This window comes from Ascaphus truei, chromosome 1 (assembly GCF_040206685.1).
Source record: "Ascaphus truei isolate aAscTru1 chromosome 1, aAscTru1.hap1, whole genome shotgun sequence".
Classification (NCBI taxonomy): Eukaryota; Metazoa; Chordata; class Amphibia; order Anura; family Ascaphidae; genus Ascaphus; species Ascaphus truei.
In genome coordinates, this window is record NC_134483.1 from 550,154,044 (window position 1) to 550,172,967 (window position 18,924).

At 46.6% G+C, this 18,924-nt stretch overlaps 1 protein-coding gene and 1 pseudogene across 1 annotated transcript in view; both read left to right on the forward strand.

Annotated features, from left to right (window-relative positions):
- LOC142468142 (uncharacterized) overlaps window positions 1-18,924 on the forward strand; it is a 493,482-nt gene that overhangs the window by 257,670 nt on the left and 216,888 nt on the right. The window lies entirely within an intron of this gene.
- The window catches only part of LOC142468314 (uncharacterized), a 45,685-nt pseudogene continuing 39,650 nt past the window's right edge, over window positions 12,890-18,924 (forward strand).

The window sequence follows — 18,924 nt, forward strand, 5'->3', positions numbered from 1 at the left end:
AACTTTACAGTTAAAAAACCTTTGGGTAAATTTAGCCAAGTAGAATGATTGGTTTGTTTTTTCTTTAATGCGCTAGGAGCCAATTTATTTTTAATATTTGGTGCTTTTTAAAAAATCATCTGTGCTCTGTCAGGTAAGTATGATCCTAAAATTGGATCATTTTTTAATATAGCCCAGTGTGTATTAATAATATCTCCTATTTTTTTGGCATCCTTACTGTATTGTGTAATAAATGGCACTTTAATTTTTGTGTCTGCGTTTTTCTTAGATGCTGGTGTTAATAAAGATTCTCGAGTTTCCAGATTAATTCTTTCCAAAGCTTGCTCAATATTCTTAGACTTATAATTTCTTTCTTTAAATTTTTTGGTTAGAATAGTAGACTGTTCTATAAAAGCAGAATTGTCTGTACAATTGCGTTTAATTCTGCGATATTGGCCATATGGTATATTTGATATCCATTTGTCAAGATGGCAGCTGGACTGAAGAATAAAATTATTAGCGTCCACTTCTTTAAAATAATTTTTTGTGGGGGCGCATGCGCGACGGCAAGGAGTATGGCAGCCTAGTCTGAGAGCTCCCTGCCTCGCTTCCCGAAATATCGAGCAAAATCTACCAAAACCCACACCAAATAGCACACAAACCCATATAAAGATTAAACAATTAACCAGGATGTCGCGGAAGACCCCGAAAACGACGAAAAAACGAGGGCTACCAGAATATTTTGGCAGACAGGGGCCGCGCGGTGCAGGCTCAGAAATGGCGCCGGTTTCAAACGCCGGCTCAGAAACTGAACCCGACGGGGAGGAGGAGGAATTAACCCTGCAGGAACAACTGCCGGCAAGACAATGCGACATAACTAGACTTTGCACTGATCTTAAAGCTTTCTTTCAAGCTGAAATAAAAGAGCTGAAAAGGGAAGTGTCCGGACTGGGGGAAAGGACGGGAGTTCTGGAAACAAAGGTGGACCAATCTATAAGAGCCATCCGGAGACAGGATAAAAAAACTATTGATTTACAAGAACAAATTAATGAATTAAAGGAGCGTCAAGAAGATGCTGAAAATCGCGACAGGCGAAATAACCTCAGGATAAGAGGGGTCCCGGAGAGTGTCTTGGACTGTGAGGAATATATTATACACTGGATGGAGACACTGCTCCCTGAAAACCCGAAAGACACCCTGGCAATGGACAGATGCCACAGGGCACTGAGGGCTAAACCTTTACAAAACGAGCAACCGAGGGACATAGTAATACGTTTACACTATTACAAAACAAAAGAAACCATACTTAATAAAACCAGGCCCCTACCTGTTGTGGAACATGAAGGAGTGCGGCTCTCGGTGTTCCAGGACCTGTCCCCAATAACACTGGCCCGCCGGAGAAACCTACTGCCCATCACCAGAGCCCTGAGGGAGAAAGGAGTCAGATACCGGTGGACCTTCCCCTTCGGCTTACTAGTAGCTCGGGGAGGCAGATCCTTCACCATCAAGGTCCCGGAAGATGGACCCTCTTTCTTGGGCAAGCTGGGAGTAGCAGACGGCCCCGTAGCTGCTGACCTGGCGAGTCCAACCCCGGACCCCATCTGGTCACAGACCCCAAAGTCCCCCCGAGCGCAGAAAGATAAAACCTAAAGCTATGAATCAAAACTAAAGTTCAGAGTTATGCAGCTGTTTGGTTGTGCTGCGAAGTTAACTACAAAAGGTCCCATCGTTCACAGTTGAAAGAGACACTGTTGCTGTACGCCCTAATAGACTGCTGAAAATGGCTAGCTATTAAGCTACAAACTCACTTACCTCCTAAGAGTCCGGATCGTGGGGATGAAGAAAAAACTGATTTCCCCATGACGTCCAAGATGGAGCTCGTCGCAGAAGATGGAGGTGCAACACGAGGCAGATGGAGTCCACGGTGACACGCAGGAGCCGGATGGCAGGTCTGGGCGGGAGCCGGGAGAGCGCGCGAGCACCTCTGCATCAGGAGAAGGCCGGATCCAAAATGGCGGCGGCCCGGAAAGACGTCAGCAGGAAGGAGGTGGAACCGGCAAAACAGACGCCATCTTGGAGGAGGCAAGGAGAAACAGAAGGACCCGAGAGGTGGCCAAGACGCGCCGGAACGGGGAAATCGAAAAGGCCCACACCGGCATGATTTAGACAGTCCCAGCTCTCGGCGGGCAAATTTAAACAGATCAAAGCTGCGGAGGACAGCAAAAGACGGCAACGGATAAGAGGAGAAGGTTTGGGAGGTAGCGGGATAGAGGAGGAAGGCGGAGAGAGGTACAAGGGCATAGGAGGAATTGAGAGGTGGGGAAAAGGGGGGTCCCAGATAGTTTAAAGGGAATGAGGGAAAAGAGGAAGACAGCACTGAAGCGACGGAGACGAAGGAAGATGCAGGTAAGATCAGAAAGAGATGATAGGAGGTTATTGGATAATTGAGGGAAAGAGGAAAGTAGGATTAAGGTAGGATAAGGCAGAAGATAGAGAGAAGGAGCAGGTAGGCAGGATAAAGAATAGATAGAACGCAGGGGAAAGATTAGGTTAACAAAGAAAGTAGAGGGTTCAAGTATGTAGATAGAGGGGGGAGAAATCTGAGGGGGGCACCGTTAGAGGAAGGAGAGACGAAGGTGATAGAATAGGAAGGGGGAGGTAGATAAGAGAGAGGTAGAGGGAACGAGGGAAGCAGAAGGTACAAGCTGGACATACTAGGAAAGGAAGAGAGGATGGAACCAGGAGTGGGGAGAACAAAGTAAGTGACTGGGTGGCAACGAGAACGTAAGCTAAAGAAGAAGATATGACAAGGAGAGAGAGATGAGAAGGAGATAGAGAGAGACAGAGGTAGGGCATGAAGCTGGGAGGTGTAAACACACAGAGGTGTATCAAAAGGGGATATTAAGGAAAGAGGCAAGCTAGGGACAATTAAGGGGATCGCTACACAAGAGCAACGATGAAGCCCCTAGGAAAGGGGCAAGGGGACGATTGAGACCTGGTAGTTTAGCCAAAATTAGGTAGATAGCATGATTTAGTTGTTAAAGGGAGGCGAGGAGGGAGCAGCTGGGGAAGCCTGCTCTGAAGTCTGCATGGGCCTGGCGCCAAAGTGGGGGAGCAGAACCCCGAGGCGCACTGGCGCGACCTTTTGGGTTAGATGCTCAGGGAGGGGTGTTCAACATCACGCCTCAAGTCTGGACATCCGGCGCAAGAGCCATAAACCCAGAGGCGGACATGTCGGCGAAAGGAGAGATGCAAGAGAACGCCGACAAATGCTAATTGTTATTGTCTGTTGTGTTGTGTATATGTCTACCCCCCCGTCCCTTGGTGTTTGTTCCCTTCCCCCTATCCTTTCAGAGGGGCCCGGAGAGAGTCGAGCGGGCGGAAAAAGCAGGAGACCCACGAAACGACAATATCAGAAAAACAGGACGAAGCTACGTCAGAGGGCCCGGCACAGTTCTACAAATGAGTAAGGACATAGTGTTAGTATCACATAATGTTAAAGGCCTTAATAGTCCTGCTAAAAGGAGAGTCGCATTTAGAGACTACAGACGCAAAGGTGCAGAAGTGCTCTTCTTACAGGAGACCCACTTTTCCCAAACCAACTTCCCCAAATACCTCAATAAAGACTTTAGGACTCACTTCCTGGCCTCAGCGCGAGTAAAAAAGAGAGGGGTCGCCATCCTAATTCACAATCATATACCATTCAGACATGACAGATCATATAGCGACAGAGAGGGGAGATATCTGATAATCACAGGCACCATTAGGGAGTATCCAATAACATTGGCTACAATTTATGCCCCAAACGACAACGCGACATCTTTTTTTAGTAGTTTCTTCAATAAGCTAAGTAAAGTCGCAAAGGGGAACATCGTAGTGGCAGGTGACCTGAACAGAGTTCTCAATCCAAACCTTGACCGTTGCACAACCACTAACAAATCACTCAGACAGGACGTATTAACTTTGACAAAAGGCCTCACAAGTTGTCAGCTTATAGACATATGGAGAGAGCAACATCAAGGAGTACGCGAGTACACGTTCTACTCCCACCCCCATAACACATACAGCCGGATAGACTACTTCCTAGTATCCAATAGATTGGTCCCTGGGGTCTCTCGCTCAGAGATCCATGATATTTCATGGTCTGACCACGCACCTATAGAGCTGCGGTGCACATTAGTTCCGCTGGACAGACCTAGAGCGAATTGGAAACTAAACGAGATCCTCTTAAAGATCCCAGACCTTGGGCGGGAGGTGGGGGGAAAAATTACAGAATATTTTGAGGAGAATGAGGGAAGCGTGGCGTCACAAGCCACATTGTGGGAAGCTCATAAGGCAACCCTCAGGGGAATATTGATGAATCTGGCCGCCAAACGGAAACGGGAAAGAGAGAAGAAAACTAAAGAGTTAGAAACACAAATAGCTGAGCTCTCTGCCCTGCACAAACTTAATAAGCGGGATCACACGCTTAAACAACTTTTAGATGCCAAAATTAAACTTAATCTTCTCCACACCTCCCAGGCTGAGAGGGAAATGGCGTGGTCGAAGCGTAAATTTTATGAAAAAGCGAACAAACCTGATACACTCCTTGCCAATAAGCTAAAAAAGAAGCTTCAAAATTACTCTATTCACGCAATTCGGAACCAAAGGGGAGACCTTACCTCCATACCTGGGAAAATAGTAGAGGAATTCAAAATTTATTATGAAAAACTATATAATGGAGACAAGGTCACCCACAACACTAAGACGGGTGAGTTATTAAACACCTTCCTGAAAGAGGCAAAATTACCAACCTTAGGAAGGGCTGAGAGAGAAGCGCTACAGGCGGACTTTACCTTGGAGGAAATTTTGGAAGTCATCAAAGCATTAAAACCGGCTAAGGCGCCGGGACCAGATGGCTTCTCTAATTTGTATTATAAGAAGTACGCCAAAATTCTAGCCCCACATATGCTAAAATTATTTAACGGCGTACTAGAGGGGGCCTCCTTCCCAGCACAAATGCTTCAGGCGTCCATCTCGGTGATCCACAAACCCGGAAAGGACCCGGCAGACTGTAAGAGCTACCGGCCCATTTCACTGATTAATTCTGATATCAAAATCTACTCCAAACTTATAGCGAACAGGGTGGGTAGTGTCCTTCCCGGGTTAATCCATGCAGATCAGGTGGGGTTTATCGGAGGAAGGCAAGCGGCAGACAACACCAGAAGAATCATTGACTTGATTGATCTGGCCCAAAAGAAAAATACACATTCTATGGTGCTAAGTCTGGAAGCGGAGAAAGCCTTTGACAGAATAGACTGGCCCTACCTAACGGAGACACTGAAGGCATTTGGCTTTGGAGGACGCCTAATGCGGGCCATCATGGCACTGTATGAGGGCCCAGCGGCGAGAGTGAGGCACCAGGGTTTTCCTTCTGAGCAATTCCATATAAAAAGTGGAACGAGACAGGGATGCCCGCTGTCGCCGTTGCTGTTTGCCCTTTGTATAGAGCCCTTGGCGGCGCACATTCGTAATAGCCCAGATATAACAGGCATTTCAGATGGAGAGCAAGAGTATAAGGCCGCTCTGTATGCGGATGATGTTATCCTAACACTATCTAAACCGCTCACGTCCCTTCCTAATGTATTTGAAATTCTGGGCAAATTTAACCATATTTCTGGCTTTAAGATTAATCAGTCTAAATCAGAAGCCCTCAATATAAATCTTCCCAAAGAAGTTGAAAAACTGATTGATCTCAACTTTAATTTTAAATGGCAACCCTCCGCTATCAAATATTTAGGGGTATATCTTACACGGGACTACAAAACTTTATATAAGGCAAACTTTCCCAGGTTAATAAAGGCGCTGGGGGAGGATCTCGGAGTGTGGGCAAAAGGGGGCATCTCATGGATTGGAAGGATACACTGCGTGAAGATGAATCTCCTCCCAAGGATGTTATATCTTTTCCAGAGCCTACCTATACCATTGGTCCACTCTGACATCCTCTCTCTTCAGTCAGCAATAATGAAATTCATTTGGAATAAGAAAAACCCAAGAATTGCTAAGGGTATTTTGACGAGACCCACAACCAGAGGAGGGCTAGCGGTACCTTGTTTGTTCGCTTACTACAAAGCGGCTCAATTGGCCCAAATTCTTCAATGGCACACAGACCCAAGCCTTAGGAGATGGGTAGAGTTGGAGAAAAAGTGTTGTGCACCAATTGACATCCAAACGCTGATCTGGTTGCCCAAGGGAAGGGCACGTCAGATCGGCACGCCGCTACAGACCATTGCCAATTCTATTCGGGTGTGGGAGGCCACCAAATTTAGTTGTAAATTAACCACAAAGGCATCACTCATGACGCCAATCATCGGCAACCCTGATTTCGCTCCGGGCCTGAACAGTAAAAACATGAAGTACTGGACACAAGCGGGCATTACCCGACTTAATGATCTGAGGGACAGGATACATATACAATCATTTGAACAAATCAAATCCGCAAAAAATATCCCAAATACAGAATTTTTTAGGTACCTCCAGATCAGAGATTTTTACAACAAAGCTCCAATTAGATCAGCACGTACTAATTTCGAGCAGCTGTGTTCCAGAGATACGGACACAAGGGGACTCACATCTAGAATGTACAGGGAGGTGGTCTGTCCGAAGATGACAAGCGAGACCCGGTTACACTACATTCGACAGTGGGAGACTGACTTAGGGGAGACGCTAGAGGACGAGGAATGGGAGCAGATCACACAAGCAGCAGCTAAAAGCTCCATCTGTACCACACTAAAGGAGAACGCGTATAAGGTCCTGATGCGGTGGTACTACACCCCATCTAGATTAGCTAAATTTGTTAGGGGCTACTCCCCGCTCTGCCCAAAACAGTGCGGGGAGGTGGCTGACTTGCGACACATGCTGTGGTCCTGCACAAAAGTGGCCCCGATTTGGGAACAGATTAGAGATTGGTTACAGCGGATTCTCGGTTGGGAGATCCCCCTGGACCCGTGGTTGTTCCTACTGGGCAGGCGGGTCCAGGGTATGCCAAATGCGACGCACAAATTAATCGCGCATTTTGCAATAGCCACTAGATGCGAGATCGCAGCATTATGGAAGCAACCAGTAATTCCAGTTATCCCCAAGATTCGAAATCGGATTTGGCACGTTTGCCGGATGGAACAATTAACGAGTTTGGTTAATGACACCGGCACAAACTTCCTAAAAGTCTGGTCGCCTTGGCTGACACAGACAGACATCCCCGGGGTGGATGCCACCGCAATCCTGCTATAATAGGTACAGGCGCGTTCTCCTCTAGGGGTCAGAGTCCAGACGACGAATAGCGACGAACAGGTAGGTGACAGCCCCCAGGGTAGCAATCCAACACACCTAGTCTATAGGGATAACTCGGCATACTCGAGATGGAGACAATGAGGGATATCTACAAAGATAAGAAGCTCATAAGAGACTATACGTCGGTAGGCATACCCGGAGAAAACCCCTCCCCCCTTCTCCCCCCCTCCCTTGTCCATCGTCTAGTTTGTCTTGTTTGTCCTATATGTTTGCTTCTTGTTCCATATTGAGGCAGTTCAAATAGTCTAATGTATGATATAAAAACTTTATTGGGATGCTTTAATACAATGGGCTGTGATACAATGTAAGAATCTGTGAACCCAATAAAGAAAAATTTGAAGTTGAAAAAGAAATAAATAATTTTTTGTTTTAATACAGTCATTTTCTAAATAAATTGTCAAGTCTAAGAAGTTGATACTGGATTTGCTTATATTAGACGTAAATTTAAGATTTAAATCATTGTGGTCCAAATATATGAGAAACATATTAAGGTCATCCTCTGTGCCCTTCCAAATAAAAATAATATCATCTATGAATCTCCGCCATGTGACCAAGTTCGCGTCCAGACCCTCCCATGACCATATGTATTGATCTTCCCACATGGCCATGAGAAGATTGGCGTAACTGGGCGCGAACTTCGTCCCCATGGCGGTTCCACATAACTGTAGGTAAAATACCTCGTCAAACCAAAAAAAGTTTTTTTGTAATATAAATTGTATACAATTAACCAGAAAATCAATTTGTTCTTGTTGATAATTGCCACTTTTTTCAAGAAAGGTTCTTACAGCCCTACATCCGTCTAAGTGTCTAATCGACGTGTATAAGGCTGTCACATCTGTTGTGACAAGTATATATCCCTTTTGCCATTGTATACTTTGTAGTAACAATAATACATCATTTGTATCTTTTAAATAGGATTTTTGTTCTTTCACTAGACTCTGCAGGTAGCTATCTATAAACGCAGATAGGTTGGATGTGAGTGATCCTATACCGGATATTATTGGTCTTCCGGGAGGATTTGTTACATTCTTGTGTATTTTTGGTTGAAAGTAGAATATAGGAAATTTTGGATCCTGTACATTAAGAAACATAAATTCATCTTCTTTTAGGATGCCTTTTTGTTTGCCTTCTTGTAATAGGGCCTGTAATTCTTTTTGAAATGTTGTGGTGGGATTTGTTTTTAATTTTTGGTATGTAGTAGTATCACCAAGAATTCTATTGGCCTCTTTCATATAGTTACAGTGATCCATGATAACTACTCCTCCTCCCTTGTCTGCTGATTTTATAACAATGTTTGGATCCTGAGCTAAGTCTTTTAATGCATTTCTTTCTCCTTTAGTTAAATTAGGGTGACTAATGTTGTTACCATTTGTTAGAGAGTCTAGATCTTTCATAATCAATTGAAAGAATACATCTAAATGGTTACCCTTGGCAAATGTTGGGAAAAAAATAGATTTTGGTTTGAACTTTGAATGTACTGTACATATGTGGAAGAATTTGGTTGGGTGTTGGATGAACCATCTGTGGAACTAGTTGTTGGACTATTCCAATTTCTAGTTTCTGCCTCTTTATTTATAAAAAATCTTTTTAAGGTAAGTGTTCTCAAAAATTTATGCGCATCTATATATAGATTGAATTTGTTTGATCCAATCGTGGGAGCAAAAGTTAATCCTTTGCTAATCACTTTTGTTTCGTCCTCAGTAAGAATTTTTTTACTAATGTTAAAAATGTTTTTTGTAGTTAAAATGTTTTTCTTGTTTTTCCCTTTATTTCCCCCTCGTCTCCCTCTGACATGCGTCTTTTTTGTCTTTGTTTTTGAGGGATACTTTGATTTGTTAAGGGGTGAAATGGGTTCCTGGTTTCCCATGAACTCATACACCCCTTGGGCTCTAAAAAAGAGGAAGAAGCAGAGGATTCCTTAGAAGGCTCAACTGTTTCCAATTTGGAATTTTCTTTTGAAGATTTTCCTAAAATATCGCTTAGTTCTAAGTGTTTTGTTTTTTCTTTTGCTTTGCCTCCTACAGGTAAAGATTTGGTTTCTATCTTTTTTGATTCTACCTTTTTGGTCTGAATTTGTGGTAGAAAACCTGCATGATTTTTGGGATATTTATCCGAAAATTTCCCTCTATAGGAGGTATCCATGTGAGCAGTTGTTATCAAGCTATTTTCAGGAGGATCATGGACTAAGTTTATCTTAGACTTATTTTTGGAGTTTTTGTTCCATGTTCTTTCAATGCCTTTGGCATAATCATCCTGATCTCTCCTGAATTTTTGTAGCTTGATAGCAATTATTTCTTTTTTAAAGGTATCTATATTTTTCTGCATTTTAGTATCCCTTTCACTATAATCTTTAATGTTTTCTAGTGAGCCTAAATCAGTTCTTAGGTCTTCTATTTCTTTATCTAAAATAGCTAGATGTTTTTCTTGTTGTTCCATAATTAGTCTTATAAGATTAAATGAACATTCGTCCTGTGTTGTGTTCCATTTTTGTATAAATTCCTCATCACTCAAGTCCATAGAGGGGTTCTTTTGTACCCTTAATCCCCTTGGAATGATTTTGTACTCTATATATTTTTTGAGAAATAGTAGATCTAACCATTTTTTTGTATCTCTTATTAGAGTACGTTCTAGTTTAATACATATGCTATTAACACTTTCTTGGTCATCTTTAAATGGAAGGTCTACATCTTTAAAATAAGTATCAAGATTTATGTTTCTATTAGAGCTATTTGAGAATACATTAGGTTTTTCCATGATATAAAATGTGTTTAAAAATATATATATGTGCAGCCGTGATATAGGGGAGTGATACAAGTGCAAAACGTGATATATCAAAAGTGGCGCTCTATTATAAGCTTTAAACACGTGTTAATCCAATATTAACATATAAACCATAAATTGAATAAATATAAGTGATACAAACAAATCCTTGAATGCTGCTGTGACCCAGTGCAGGACTGCTCTCTCAATCCCAGGTGAATATGACGACGTGGTGATCAAAGGGAAGCGCAAACATGTGGAGATATAAAAAATAAAATTGATGGTGCAGTATTGTGACAAATAAATGCGTATTCTTCTTTAAGTCTGCTGTTATTTATACTCACAAGTGTGAGGATGATACTGTGTACGTAAAGGTATCTTTGGGTATATGTCTGCAGTGATGATAAACTGTCTGGAACCTCGGTGTGGGAATGTATTCCTTAAATAGTTAAACACAGAAAAGCCAACATAGCGCGATCTGTTTAAAAACTGTATTTAAGTGGTTAAAAATATAACAATACACTCACATGATGTATGCTATTTAAAAGCATTTAGATACGCAATGCATCTCGCCTCCGGTGTCTTAGTGCAGTTTTTCCTTCCCTACAATTTATTTAGAACTTAGAACTTAGCGTCGCAGTAAAATTAATTAGAGTATAAAATTTATAAAATTATGTATAAATCTATAATAACATTCTACATAGCTTTCTAAAATGTAAAAACCTTGGTATATTGAGGATGTTCTAAATGGAGACAAGAAATGTATCATTAAAATCATGATAAATGACAAATTATATAAATTAACATTATGCATGAACTTTATAAAAAAAGGCTTCACATCAAAGTCTAAATTTAAACCTAGAGGGGACATTGTTTGCAGTTCATACATCCAGTATGATTCTCTTTTTATTAATGTTAAATCTCTATTTCCCCCTCTCCAATGAGGCATAACTTGTTCAATGGCTTTATAGGTTAGACCTTGAGGATTGGAATTGTGAGCTATTAAAAAATGATTAGAGACACTGTGTGTGGTAAGTTTCCTTTTGATGTTACCAATATGCTCTAATATGCGCACTTTCAGGGGGCGTATTGTTTTTCCTATGTATTGGTATCCGCAACTGCATTCCAAAAGATAGATCACAAAATTGGACCTGCAGTTGAGATGTTGTTTTATTTTATAGGACTTCTGAGTGGCAGAAGAGATAAAACTATCTGTTGAGGTGGAACTAAAGTGACATGCTGTGCAAACTTTACAGTTGAAAAAACCTTTGGGTAAATTTAGCCAAGTAGAATGATTGGTTTGTTTTTTCTTTAATGCGCTAGGAGCCAATTTATTTTTAATATTTGGTGCTTTTTTAAAAATCATCTGTGCTCTGTCAGGTAAGTATGATCCTAAAATTGGATCATTTTTTAATATAGCCCAGTGTGTATTAATAATATCTCCTATTTTTTTGGCATCCTTACTGTATTGTGTAATAAATGGCACTTTAATTTTTGTGTCTGCGTTTTTCTTAGATGCTGGTGTTAATAAAGATTCTCGAGTTTCCAGATTAATTCTTTCCAAAGCTTGCTCAATATTCTTAGACTTATAATTTCTTTCTTTAAATTTTTTGGTTAGAATAGTAGACTGTTCTATAAAAGCAGAATTGTCTGTACAATTGCGTTTAATTCTGCGATATTGTGATATAGTGAGGGGAGGAGAGAGGCACGGGGAGGGGGAGAGGCACGGGGAGGGGAGAGAGAGGCACAGTGAGGGGAGGGGAGAGAGAGGCACAGTGAGGGGAGGGGAGAGAGGCACAGTGAGGGGAGTGGGGAGAGAGGCACAGTGAGGGGAGGGGAGAGAGGCACAGTGAGGGGATGGGAGAAAGGCACAGTGAGGGGAGGGGAGAGAGGCACAGTGAGGGGAAGGGGAGAGAGGAACGGGGAGGGGGAGAGAGGCACGGGGCGGGGAGGGGAGGGGGAGAGGCACGGGGAGGGGGAGAAAGTCACAGTGATGGGAGAGAGGCACAGTGAGGGGAGGGGGAGAGGAACAGTGAAGGGGAGAGGAACGGGGAGGGGGAGATGGGAGGGGGAGAAAGGCACAGTGAGGGGAGGGAGGAGAGGCACAGTGAGCTGGGGAGGGGGAGAGGCACAGTTAGGGGAGGGAGAGAGAGGCACAGTGAGGGGAGGGGGAGAGGCACAGTGATGGGAGGGGGGACAGAGGCACAGTGAGGGGAGGGGGAAGAGAGAGGCACAGTGAGGGGAGAGGAGAGAGGCACAGTGAGGGGAGGGGGGAGAGGCACAGTGAGTGGAGTGGGGAGAGAGAGGCACAGTGAGGGGAGGGGAGAGAGGCACAGTGAGGGGAGAGGAGAGAGGCACAGTGAGGGGAGGGGGGAGAGGCACAGTGAGGGGAGGGAGGGGAGAGAGGCACAGTGAGGGGAGGAGGAAGAGAGGCACAGTGAGGGGAGGGGGAGAGGCACAGTGAGGGGAGGGGGGAGAGGCACAGTGAGGGGAGGGGGGAGAGGCACAGTGAGGGGAGGAGGAAGAGAGGCACAGTGAGGGGAGAGGAGAGAGGCACAGTGAGGGGAGGGGGGAGAGGCACAGTGAGGGGAGGGAGGGGAGAGAGGCACAGTGAGGGGAGGAGGAAGAGAGGCACAGTGAGGGGAGGGGGAGAGGCACAGTGAGGGGAGGGAGGGGAGAGAGGCACAGTGAGGGGAGGAGGAAGAGAGGCACAGTGAGGGGAGGGGGAGAGGCACAGTGAGGGGGAGGTGGGAGAGGGGCACAGTGAGGGGAGGGGGAGAGGCACAGTGAGGGGAGGGGGGAGAGGCACAGTGAGAGGAGGGGGGTCCCTTATTACATCTTCTATTTGGGGTCTCAGCAAGCTGTATTACTTAGTATGGGCATAACCCTTATCCAAGATGGCGGCCCTTGTTTCAGTGGCGCTTGTGAGCATGAGCAGTACTAGCAAGCTTCCTATTGGCTGGGACGTGTACAGGGGGCGTGCCCTGATTACACAGGGCATTGGTAGCTCCATGCAGGATCCAAACCTCGGCTTGTGACCCCGGGAGCAGAGAAGGTGATTATGCCCCCTCTACCCCCCTCCCCTCTCATCCCCTCCCCCCATCTCTTATCCTCCCCCCGTACCCTTCTCCCCCCCCCTCTCCTCCCTCACCCCCTCCCCCTCTCATCCCCCCCCACCCATCTCTCATCCCCAGCGAGGGGAGGGGGGTGAAGCACAGTGAGGGGAAGAGAGAGGCACAGTGAGGGGGGAGAGAGGCACAGTGAGGGGGGAGAGAGGCACAGTGAGGGGGGAGAGAGGCACAGTGAGGGCGGAGAGAGGCACAGTGATGGGGGGGAGAGAGGCAAAGTGAGGGGGGGGGAGAGAGGCAAAGTGAGGGGGGGGGAGAGAGGCAAAGTGAGGGGGGGGAGAGAGGCAAAGTGAGGGGGGGGGAGAGGCATAGTGAGGGGGAGAGAGGCACAGTGATGGGGGGAGAGAGGCAAAGTGAGGGGGGGGAGAGAGGCAAAGTGAGGGGGGGGAGAGAGGCATAGTGAGGGGGAGAGAGGCAAAGTGAGGGGGGGAGGGAGGCAAAGTGAGGGGGGGAGGGAGGCACAGTGATGGGAGGGGAGAGAGGCACAGTGATGGGAGGGGGGAGAGAGGCACGGAGAGGTGGAGGGGGAGAGGCACCGTGAGGGGAGAGGGGAGAGGCACAGTGAGGGGAAGGGGGAGAGGCACAGTGAGGGGAGGGGGGAGAGAGGCACGGTGAGGGGAGGGGGGAGAGAGGCACAGTGAGGGAGAGAAATTGATTAAGAATGTAGATTAAATATGTGAATAATTGTGCTTATGATGGACTTTATTTTCCTGTTATTTTCCCTGTGCTAATTATTCTGCTCCATACAAAATGTCCCTAATATTTCACTATACTGAGATAAATCCCTTAATTTCCCAGCGTTCTCGTGTGGTAACGGGGGAAGGGAGCAGCGCTGATTGAGACGACCCTAGGGAGCGATTCATGGTATGTTTATCAATTTAAACTTTTACATCCTCATAACCTTTTATAAAACACAGAACAAATGCAAAGAAAGCTGCAGAATGGCCGGTGTGGGGATCAAACCCACGGCCGCGGCATTATTATCCCCACAACTGCGCTATCCAGCAAGCAAGCAACTGTATGTAGCACGCGAGTCAGCGCCGGAGCTGCGGGAAAGGGTTTTACTCATCACTTAGGCTGTGGCCGCGCTAGCGCTGAGCGTGCTGACCGCGCCGTGCTTGCCGAGTTTAGTTTCGTCAATTGAACTTGTCCCGTCCCCGCTCACGCGGTGCGCACGCACACCCACGCTTGGCGCTTAAGTTAATAAAAGAAACTTTGAAGCGCGCTCAACTTGCCCGCAATGCCCCCGCGCGAAATAGCCAGGACACTTGGCGCTCATGCTTGGAGAGCTGGTTAGGTCACCCTCCCCGCACATCCCCCTGGCGTCGGAGGTAGGGGAGGGGACAGGAGAGCGGGGGAAACCCGGAGGGGACGCCTGGGTTTGTGTTGCCAGGTCCCCCTCTTATCTCCGGACTGCGTGAGCGGAACGTCTCTGTGGATGCTGCAGGGAGATTGTGAGCGGGACTCTGGTGGTCCAAAAAGGGCGTCGCCATTTTCTGCGTGCGCATGCGCAAATAGTATCTAGAGTTGCGGCGGCCATCTTTGTACACCTGGCGCATGCGCAGTATATTGCCAGCGGCGGCCATTACACCCATAGATCCACTGGTAACTACAAGTCCCAGCAGCCTCAGGGGCTGCAGACCACATGTCAGGCAGCCAATAGGGCTTCTGCATTTAAAACAGTGAGGGCATTTAGGTCAGTTGGGAGCAGGGGACAGAAGGGGAGGTTGGCTCCCAGGTGCCAGTAGCACTGGGACTAGGCCAGCTTTCCCCTGCAGGCCCCAGTTAGTCCCCGGCTCACAGTAGGCACCTGCAGCTGTATAGGGAAGCCCATAGTTAGGGACCCTTTTCCCTGTGTGGTGCAGTATCAGGGATACAGTGTCTGCGCCATGCGGTTACACGTAACCTGGGGTCTGGGATCAGACCACCTACGTTCAGAGACTATGGTGGGGTGCTCCTTCTGGAGACCTCCCCACGTGGTGACGCGTAACCTGGGGTCTGGGATCAGACCACCTACGTTCAGAGACTATGGTGGGACGCTCCTGCTGGAGACCTCCCCACGCGGTGACGTGCACTGCTGTGCGATACGCTTTCTGACCAGCAGGCTTAGGGAGGATTTGTTTCTGTAAAGTACACCTAGTTTGGCATAGGTTTTGAATGTCGGTATCAATGTGCATCCCGAATGTGAAGTGGGAGTCAAACCATATGCCCAGGTATTTAAAACTAGTAACAGGGGTTAGGGTGGTGTTAGCATTGGGTCACTGGAAGCTTTAAAAAATGTATTCTTGGTCCCGAATATCATTGTTACAGTCTTGTCAGTGTTTAAAAACAGTTTGTTTTGGGAAATCCAGTTTTCGAGTCTCAAAGTCAGACTGAAGTATGTGTTGAAGCTCGTAGAGGCTATGGCTGTGTGCATATAGGATTGTGTCATCTGCATACATGTGTATTGAGGCTTCCTGACAAGCTGTGGGAAGATCATTGATGAACACTGAGAAGAGTTGGGGCCCCAGAACAGAGCCTTGTGGGACACCAAGGGGATATCCAGGGGGTTGGAGTTGGAGCCTGAGATGGACACATGTTGGGATCTACCTGATAGGTAGGAGTGAAACCAGTTTAAAGCATGCTTCCCTATTCCAGAGCTCTGGAGTTTAAGCAGGATAACATGATCATAATACAAAAATGCAATGACCCGGCGCTCCAGGCTACAACAATACCCCAATCCAATGATTAGTCCAAATGGATATGGAAAGTTCTTTTCAATATTCCAGCTGATGGAGAGATGATGATCCAATTCCTGGCTGTTAGTTCCGGACTCCTCCTAGTATGTAATGGACAAAAAGGAAAAGACCATTGCGCAGCCACAAGAACCAATAAATAACTCCACGACAGATTAAAGTAATGAATTTACAGACTTTCTGTGTTGCTGTTCCTTTGAGACAATCTGTGCTTTTAACCTCTTCTCTTCCAGATATCACGAATCCCACGTGTTGTATGTCATTCATCCAGGTTTTCTATCTGTTCACAGCATTACCACTCAGACATGGTTCCCATGTGTTCCCAGAAAGGAGATAACATAGATGATGGTGCAGATTGCTAAAAATGTATTACAATGAAAAATAAAAACAGCCAAAGGCTTACTCACATAAACCAGGCTGTGTTAAAACAGCTGACAACGTGCCGTCCGCAGCGTGATACAATCAGGTATAGCAGGCTTCTGGGATGATGGCACATTTGTTATTTGCAAACCCTGAAGTGGCGTCTATCTCTATGCAGTTGCTCTGCGAGATCCGCCCCCTCTATTTGCTATTGCTATCTCTATCTCAGCTTGAGGTGGCCAGCACTACACACTGTGCTCTGCTCTCCTCTCTGAGTAACTGCCGTCAGCCCGCGCGCAGCTCAGTGACGTCACACTATGGCGTCTCCTGATCTCTCTGCTCCTGATGACCGTGTCAGTTCTAGCTCCTCCCTCTCCATACGCGTTTCGTGACGCAATGTGGTCACTTCATCAGTGGATGAGGGGGGAGTTGCTACCTACTGATATATATACCCTGGAGGGTGATGCACACTAATTACAAGCTAATTGATTAAAAAGCAGATAAACTGAATAAAATTGCACACATACTATTTACATGATGTAAACCACTAGGGAATCATCCCTGGGATTAAGTGGCAATGCACCAAGCTCATAAAAGTGACATTTCCTGCCTTTCCAAATATAGAATTACAAAATGAAAACAATTGCTGCATGATTGATTATTGTATAAGACGGGGAGGGGTTAATCTATAAAAAAGGAGGCCAGATCGAAGTCTATATTTAAACCATGTGGTGACAAGGTTTTGAGAGTAAATCCAGAAGGTCTCCCTTCTGGATAAATGGGTTAACCTGTCCCCTCCTCTCCAATTGGCTTTAGGGCATTCTATGCCCCTACTGTCACGCTGCGCTCACCACAAACAGGACGGAAGACTGCGGGGCTGAGGTGGGGATAGAAAGACACCGACCCACAACCACGCAGTCCTGTCTGGAATGCGTAGTCCAAGTCGTACCGCGTCGTAGGGTTGGAGAGGTCAGGGTAGTCAGGGTACTTGCCGTGTTCCGGGGTTGGAGAGTAGAGGATGGTAGATTTCTGTAGCCAAGGTCCAGGGTAATAGAAGGTAGAATGGTCGAGGGCGAAGCCGGGGTCAAAGCGCTGGAGAGTGTAGGAATCCGAAGAACAGCCAGGATCAGGACAGGAGAGAACAGACAGGTCAGACCAAGCAAAGTTCAAGCCAACTAAACAGCAGCGGTGAGCACAATGCATAAACAGGAGTTTATGCTCAGCAAGGAATGCCAGACAGGAGCAGGTATATATGTGGGAAGGATCCAATTACCTTGCAGGGGTGTGATCCGATCCTCCAATGGTGTCCGGGCGGCAGTAATCAGAAATAGCCTGCAGGTCAGGCTTTCCTGGTGATTGCCTTGGTTGCCGAGCAACCCGCGCGCGTGCGCGATGCGCGTCGCGGAACGCTGACGTCACGCGGGCGTGCGGCCGAGTTCCCTCCCTGTGGGAGGCGCCGGCAGCTCCTTTCCGAGCGTGCGTGTACTGCCCTGGCCGTGCGTGTGCGCATGGGTCCGCCGTGTGACGCGTCAGCGGGGCGGTCTCTGACTGGAGTTGCGGCAGATGTGACAGTATCCCCCCCTTGAGGGGAGACCTCCGGGCGACCCAGGGATGGTTTTTCAGGGTACCTACAGTGGAAGGCATAAATGAGACGGTTGGCATGTACCTGACGATGAGGGATCCACTCTCTTCCGGGCCATAGCCTCTCCAGTGTACGAGATATTGCAATCCTCCTCTGGACATTCTAGAGTTGAGGATGATCTGTACCTCATATTCTTGTTGACCCTCTACCAGTATGGTTTGCGGAGGTTTAGGTTTTCCTTTGGAAGATGAGTCTTGTAGACATGGTTTTAGAAGGGAGGAGTGAAAGACTGATGGAATTCTCATATTCTTAGGCAGTTCTAGCCGGTAGGCTACTGGGTTGATCCTTTTAGTGATGCGGAAGGGACCAATAAAGCGCGGTGCCAGTTTGGGTGAGGTTACCTTTAAACGAATGTTTTTGGTGGATAACCAGACCCTTTGTCCTACAGAGTACCCTGGGACCTCTCTTCGGTGACGGTCCGCTTGTCTCTTCTGTAGTTTACCAGCGTGCTGTAGGTTAAGATGGATTTTCTGCCATAAGTCTTGTAAGTGGAGGATCTTGTCCTCTGCGGCCGGGACTCCAGACTTCGAGATAAGAGAAGGGAGTGCAGAAGGATGGAAGCCATAGTTGACCATGAATGGTGACTGTTGAGATGATTCATTCCGAAGATTGTTATGGGAGAATTCTGCCCACGGGAGAAGTTCCGCCCAGTCGTCTTGAGTATCAGCAACAAAACACCTTAAGAATTGTTCCAGAGACTGATTGGTGCGTTCCGTTTGCCCATTGGTCTGGGGGTGATAGCCTGACAAAGTGTAGTGTGACGTCCAGACTCTTACAAAACGCCCTCCAGAACCGGGAGATGAATTGGGATCCTCTGTCAGATACTATGACCAGGGGAGTCCCATGTAACCTGAAGATCTCCCTGATGAAAACGTCGGACAACATCGGTGCGGTGGGTAGACCTTTCATAGGGATGAAGTGTGCCTGTTTTGAAAACCTGTCCACCACTACAAGTATGGTGTCCATGCCTCTAGATTTAGGCAACTCAACG